Raw genomic sequence first — 7,685 nt, 5'->3', positions numbered from 1 at the left:
GTGTTGAACACTGAGCTGTAGTCAATGAATAGCATTCTCACATAGGTGTTCCTTTTGTCCAGGTGGGAAAGGGCAGTGTGGAGTTCTGGATCCACATAAATTTTAAAGGAGCATTTCATAAAATTCTTTGCTGCTAATTGTTGAAAATGGTATAAACATTACATATGCAGTGCACACCAGACCAAGACTTTCTAAATTCCACACCATGATGATGGTGTGTGTCTGCTGAAGGCAAGGTGAGATGGAGCGACAGAGAGAGGTTTCTACACAGCTGTCTGTAACAAGTTCACGCCACATCAATCACAAATGTTTCTCCAGATAAAAATATCAGTGTTTGTAACATTGGAGGAGCAAAGAGTGTAGATGTTTATATTGTGTGGTTGGAGGTGAAACCCAAACCTTATTCTGAGGATAATGTGGTCTTTAATATCATCAAATAATCCCTGAGCACAGAGGTAACATTGAGCAGCTAGCCTATATCTCTTGTCTTATTGGTCCTGTCAGCCGCACTAGTGAAATAGAGACCTGTTATATGGTGTTTTCTCATTAGGCTAATATGTGTAACACAGACTTTTATCATTGTGCTGTAATTTGTACACTATTTGTAATGAATTTGTACAAAGTGACCTGTCAGCATTTCCTCTTGGTGTGAGATGCACAGAAAATACAAATATGTCTTATGCCTTCTATTTCACAGGTACCGTTATGTGAAATTAGTCTTTTGGTTAGCCTATCTGCATTCCCTCCATACAGTAGCATATGTAGACTGGAACGGCTCCAGATGGAGTCCAGCGAGATCTGGTCAAATCTATTAATGGGATCCCAGAGCCTTCATGATCACCTCTGTCTCCATTTGTTTAACTAGTTTGATCTCTGTTTAGACGTCTGCCCGCCTCAGTGAGGGGTTTCTTCTGAGACGTCTGGTATAGGCAAGGACAGGTGGTCTAACTCAACTATAGAGGTACACTGTCTGTCTGGCTTCAGAATGTGCTGCAGTGTAGACGGTCTTCTTATAGTACAGGACTGACATACTGAACGTGTAGCAACCAGCCGGTGTCCAGTGTCTGTAAATAAGACGGCTGTAGGCTAGCCTTGCCATAGTAGTCCTAGTAGTTGTCATCTGACCATCATGGAATCTCAGCCCCATACCTTCTCACCGAGATGCCCAGAACTGGCATTCCCATTCCTGACACCTCTAAACGTAGCATTCCGTCTGCCTCCTTAGCACTGCAGCCCAAAGTACATTAGCACCCACTAGTTTAGAAAAAGGAGTCCCCCTCTCAACAGCCTGCTATCTTACACCTCACTGTGTTCACATGGATGGCTTTTTATAGTTTCAAAAGTTATTTTACACATCAGAGACTATGCAAAAAAAGAAAGAAAAGTACACAAAGTGTGAAATTGGACTGCTTCCATTCCGTTTGCATTAAATGCACCTGTTTTCCACTAGGCGCTCATGGTTGTTTTGGTTGGTAAAGGAAGAAAGCATGTGATGGCTGAGTGATATGATTTTTCAATTCCATTTCAGCATTCTCTGAGGCACTCACGCAGGAATAACAGCATTCACTAATGCTATTCAACTGAGAGCTAACTCCAGGCTGTGTCTATTTAACATGGCCAGTATGCGGTTGCACTAGAAGACAGTGGCCCCTTTTCAGCGGATGAAATGGTCTCTTAGTTGTAAATTAAATTCCCACCGAGACTTGTTAGCGTCACCAGTTCTGTGGAACTCAGTGTCATGGCCTGAAAGCTTGTCCTTGGCAGTGGGTTGTGTATTATTTTAATAGCACTTCGTGACACCATCCTGTCAGGGCTAGCCTCATACTCTGCTTCCTATGATTAATATATAGAATACACTCAAGTGGTTCCTCTTAACCAGTTCACTTCTTCCAATTAATACTCTGATACTCTAAACAAATTGGGCAAGAGAAGTAAACCTAGTTTTCCCACAGAATTTTCGAGATATGACCAACAGTATTTTTTTATGGATGTAACCTTAACCCACCAATGTCATTCACTGACTTTTATAATAATAGGACTAATTTTGTGTGAAATGTTTAACTGTCAGGGGACTTCGCACTATATAGCTTAGTCAAAAAAAAATAGATATTTTTTATTTAACTAGGGAAGTCACAAAGAACAAATTCTTATTTGCAATGACGGTCTACACCGGCAAAACCCAGACGAAGCTGGGCCAATCATGCACCGCCCTATGGGACTCCCAATCACGCCCGGTTGTGATGCAGCCTGGAATTGAACCAGGGTGTCTGTAGTGACACATTAAGTACTGCGATGCAGTACCTTAGACCGCTGTGCCACTCGGGAGCAGTTACATAGATACGTATATGAGGAAAGTCAAATATAAAGGGACTTTTTGATTGAATTAAACAGGCTTAGGTTTTTCTTCTTCAACCCACTTCTTAATTGTTCCATTGTTTAGAGTGGTAATTCTAGTTAAGCCTGGTTCATACATCAGATAGAACCAGAAATCAAACTAAGAGAAGACCATTCTGTGGGTGTATCCTGTCCTCTCTTTCTTCTCCCACTTCTGTAGAAGTAGTATATCAGAGCCACTGCTCCCTCCCTCTCTGGCAGCAGTGTGGGAGGGGAGGGGCTATAGTGGAGAGTGGCCAGAGGAGAGGCAGGCTGTACTATGACAGCGTGTCAGACTGTTAGAGAGAGAGAGAAAGCAGACAGACACAGAGCAGGCAGCAGGAGCCCTTTAACTACTGCTACTCTAACTGCCTACATGGATAATCTACTGGCTGTTCTATTACCCGTTCCCTGAAGGGCATTTCTCTCCGAGTAACCCTAAAAGGAACTTTTTCTTAATCTGAAGATCATTTTGGTACAGAGTTGTGCAGGAAAGAGAGTAAGTACAACCCACTACTACAGAGGCAGCCCTGTATTCATTAAGAGTGCAGAGCGTTGCCTCAGTTAATCATTGATGTGTCTCCTGGGGTTTTGGTTACCTTGTGAAATGGACACTGCTGTCATTCTCCTGCCTCTCTCTGCATTATGGGCTATTTTATCTCTCTCTCTAAGTACACAGGGCTAAAGTGGGTGTGTGCTGCTGACATGAGACAGCCTCTCCCCAGTATTAAAAAAATTATAATAATAAGGTGATAGCAGGGCAGAGCTGCTTCTTCCTCTTCTTCGTATTCGTATTCATATTCGTAGTGGGTAGCTATAGGCTTGAGTGTGTTTTTCCTAGGTCCTCCTGCCTAAAGAGTTGTTGGTGTTGAACTCTTTTTTTTATTAGTATACTGTAATGTGTGTGTGTGTGTATGTATATATATATATATATATATATATATATATGTATATATATATATATATATATATATATATATATATACATATATATATATATATATATATATATATATATATATATTTTTTTCAAGTACAGCTATTTACCTGGGTGTGTTCACATTTAAAGGCCTATTAGACTGTGCGTGAGCGTCCATAGTAAGGGAGTGTTTTTTCTGAGCTGACGGCTCAGTCTCTCCAGCACAGAGAGCGTGTGACGGGGAATGGGGCCTCTCTCTACAGATAGGAGTGAGCGAATGTGGCAGGCAGTGCACTCACATCCTCTCCCAGCACGGGAACTTCCTGTGAACTCTGTGGCATGTGGTAAAGTTGGCTTTGTAAATGAAGGGAAAGAACAAACATAAAAAATGACATCAGATCTCATTTGAGAGTGTGTTGGCGTGATTATGCCTCCCTTAGTGGTCGAGAGCTGTGCAGCAGGACTGTTGTGGTGGTTGGGGTTGTGATGTGATGCCAGTCAGGGTTTTTTGCTGTGGGTCTTGCAGGGCATCTTCAGGCCAGAGGCTGCAGGTGTTATTGTGTGAAACTCAAACCTCCCACCCTCACTCTGCTGGCAGCACAGTCGTGACATAATGCCTGCCAATGTGTTAGGTGTGTTCATTATGACAGAAATTGAAACTGAATCTATTCTATGAAGATGATTAACAAGCCAGCCTTTGTTACACTATGTGCCTTTCTTTGGAGAGGGAGGATTTATCTTACTAGTGCACACTGGTCAGTGCCTACTTTTTGTTACGATAGGGTGTCAACATCAACCTATTCAGCACTACATAGCCTAGATACAGTATCACTGGAGTGCAATATGAACCACTATGGAATGTATCTCTCAAAGGCCAGTTCATTTTAGCCTGAGGGTGTAGTCCAGTTATGTGACTCGACAGCTGGACATGTGATAGCCATCGCGAACATGGACATGCTATAGGAGACAAAACAAATACAGCAAATGTAGAACTACAGTAGAGATATTCAATCTTTTTACAACAAACAGTCAAAGGGAGTTCCTATCAGAATGAGAGGACAGATCAATTAATATATTCTTCAAACAGAGTGAATTCTGTTTCCTAGTTCATTTGGAAATGTGTCGATTTCCATGTCTGATGCACATTTGTGAGGAGAAGAAAAGCCTGCCTGTGCTGATGACCTTGTCTCTGTGTTTTCTTTTGCTCTGATCTGTAAAGACAACAGCTGGCAACAGCATTCTGGGTACAGAAGCCTTGACAATGAGCTGCCTGTATGACTCTGTCACAAAGAGTTTGGCTTGTTGGTAAAGGACGGTGCCTGATATCAATAACTCAAATCCACACTCTAGCTACTCACTTCTAGCATCCCATTGGGAGATGGACATCTCATTGGCGCACATATTCTATATACTGTTAATGGATGGAGTCTATACCCTTAGATATGAACTGTAGGTTTATATAGTGGTATTCTCAATGCCAAATGTAAAGATTAAATATCTAGTTTGGATATTGTGCTTTGACAATAACGTTAATTGATCATGTAACGCCTAAAGTCAATATTATTTCATGGCTGTTTTTAGCTACAACCACTACATCCAGAATACCCAGCTCTCCCTCTGCACAGTGGAAGGCCTTTCTTGATTTGCTGTTCCAGCAGCTGAGAGGGGCACAAAGCAAAGAAAGAAAAACAGTGCTTCTGTGCACTGAAGCTTCACAATGTGATCGCAATGGACAACCTGTTACAGATTAGTGATTGGGCTCAGAGAAAAGAAGAAATACATCACACTGTAGTGTCTTTGCGCAGCACAACTCTCCCTGGCCCCGCTCTAGCACAACTCTCCCTTACTCCCCTCTAGCACAACTCTCCCTGGCCCCGCTCTAGCACAACTCTCCCTTACTCCCCTCTAGCACAACTCTCCCTGACTCCCCTCTAGCACAACTCTCCCTGGCTCCCCTCTAGCACAACTCTCCCTGGCTCCCCTCTAGCACAACTCTCCCTGACTCCCCTCTAGCACAACTCTCCCTGACTCCCCTCTAGCACAACTCTCCCTGACTCCCCTCTAGCACAACCCTCCCTGGCCCCGCTCTAGCACAACCCTCCCTGGCCCCGCTCTAACGCAGCCCTCCCTGGCCCCGCTCTAGCACAACCCTCCCTGGCCCCGCTCTAGCACAACACTCCCTGGCCCCGCTCCCTGGCACATGCTTCCAATCACACTCATCATAATCCCAGGGGTCTTTTCTCAGCATTAATCAGATTCCTCTTCATCTGTTGGTTTAGGCACAGTGACTCAGTACCTGTCAGTGTTTGTGTGTGCATGTCTACGCACTTGCTTGTACGTGTGTGTGTGTGAAATGGATCATGCAATTCGTTCTGGTAGTAAAAATGAGGAATGTAAATAAACTTCAATCCTCACTCAACCGATCAGCTTAGTTTACTGAGGAACCATATTAAGTAATGTGAGTGATCTGAAACACTGTCTCTCTGAGGACCCATCCACCATTATTACATTTGACAGTTGAGCCGTCGTTCTTATTCAGAGCGACTTACAGGACCAATTAGGGTTACGTGCCTTGCTCAAGGGCACATCAACAAATGTTTCACCTAGGCGGCTTGGGGATTCGAACCAACGGCCTTTCGGTTACTGGCACTCTTAACTGCTAGGCTACCTGCCTACCTATTATGGTGACTGACTGCTACTTGATGTTTGTCAACCACAGCTGGGACTGAGGTGCTATAATAAGGGTATTCATGTGAGAGAGCTGTTCAGTTCTGCTGTGCTGTTGGTGGATGTATTGCATGAGTGAGAGAGGGGTTAATAACAGGAAGAGGGGGATGGGATGTGGAGTGGCCAGCCACTTGTAACCTGAAGGTTAAACATGGGCCTTCAGAGAGTGCTATTGCTGTGTACTTACTGATGGGAACTCTGCAAACAGGCATTCAGGGAGCTCAGCTAGCAGTCTCGAGTGTTGTCCCAGTCCAGAGTAGTCCAGTCACCATGGCAAGATGTGGGAAATGGCTGTGGACATGGATCCTAGGCAGAACCCTGTGTTTGCTTGGCTGTCTCAGAGAGCCTCAGATCTGTCTCTTAACCCCTTTGAGAAGTGCACAGAAACACGCCACGTGTACTATGAAGTGCCTCAGGCTTCCACCTTATTTTAACTGTAACGTTACACAGGCCCGTGGAATAGTTTTGAGAAGACATTTGGAATATGTTTACACGTGGGTCAGCGTTTCTCATGTGTCCGTGTGAGAATGGCAAAATTGTCTTCAGGGCGCACTGTCCGTCACCCTCGGGTTCACATCGGTTCTTCTTGCATGTCCATGTTTCAAGCATTATACTGTTGTATTTTAAACAGTGGTGAGCTGGGGAATGTGAGTTTCTGTACCTCTCTAACTAATGCTCGACCTGGAGGGGAGCTAAATGTGTGACCTGCGTACTCCAAACTTGTCTATATGAAGTGTTTGTCACTTGTGTTGGTATGCCCCTCTCTGACGCCAGTGTGAGAGCTCCTGTATGTGATGATTGGAATCATCTTTGGCCAATAGGAGCCTCCCCCTTCCCCGCTGCAGTGATTGGATCATGACCTCCCAGCATTCCAGGTTGTGCTCTTTATGCAACTAATGGCGCTGCTGACCCTCCCAGACATTCCAGCTGCAGACCACTGATCAAATGAGGCTTTTAATTGCTTTTCTACTATAAACAAGTTTTTTGTGATAATATGTTCTTTATCAATTATCCAATTATGTGAAGGCCAGCTGAACGTTTAGCCTATGCCTAGCTGAGAAGTCACATGCTCATTACTGTGTTGTTGGATGATTCTGTCCTCCTCTAACCTACCAAGTGTCTGATGGAGAATGTCGGTCACATGTTATCCAGTCAGGAATCCCTGCTGATAGTTAGGAGTGGGAGGCGTGCACAGAGGAGAACAGGGAGGAGAGATGCTGGTATTTAGTCATTGCGTGCGCAGCTGGAATCCACAAACGAAGGAGTGAGTGAGGGTAGAATGCTGGCTTTATCCCCCTAGTTCACTTCTCCATGGCTGTGTGCAGTCATGAAAGAAGACCTGCGCTGCTCTCTGCCTCGCTTCACGTCTCGCTGTATGAGCATGACGCACACCAGAGCTGCAACATTTTACAACCCCTCGCCAAAAGTCAAAGGCTCTGCCAGCTATGCCTTTCTTATGCTAATGCAGACGAGCCCTCGCTGTAGTTAGCCTTGTGTTAGGTTAGCACATGACAGCTCATGTCATGACCCACTTAGCAAAACTTTGCACAGAGCAGCACCTCATAAAATATAGGCCTACCGAACTGTTTTACCAACTCCTTTTACAGCGTGATCGTTAACAACATGATAGCATACTGTACTGTTCTTTTTATCTACACTGCACAGT

At 44.3% G+C, this 7,685-nt stretch overlaps 1 protein-coding gene across 1 annotated transcript in view; it reads left to right on the top strand.

Annotated features, from left to right (window-relative positions):
* The first annotated feature begins 2,670 nt into the window (after window positions 1-2,670).
* LOC139584675 (semaphorin-4B-like) overlaps window positions 2,671-7,685 on the top strand; it is a 102,854-nt gene continuing 97,839 nt past the window's right edge. The window contains exon 1 of the mRNA XM_071416791.1: window positions 2,671-2,872. The gene's annotated coding sequence lies outside the window, so the exon portion shown is untranslated. The remainder of the gene's footprint in view (window positions 2,873-7,685) is intronic.

The sequence above is a fragment of the Salvelinus alpinus genome, chromosome 9, assembly GCF_045679555.1.
Source record: "Salvelinus alpinus chromosome 9, SLU_Salpinus.1, whole genome shotgun sequence".
Taxonomy (NCBI): domain Eukaryota; kingdom Metazoa; phylum Chordata; class Actinopteri; order Salmoniformes; family Salmonidae; genus Salvelinus; species Salvelinus alpinus.
Note: the sequence above shows the minus strand (reverse complement) of the source record. Positions and strands in the feature narration are given on the sequence as shown.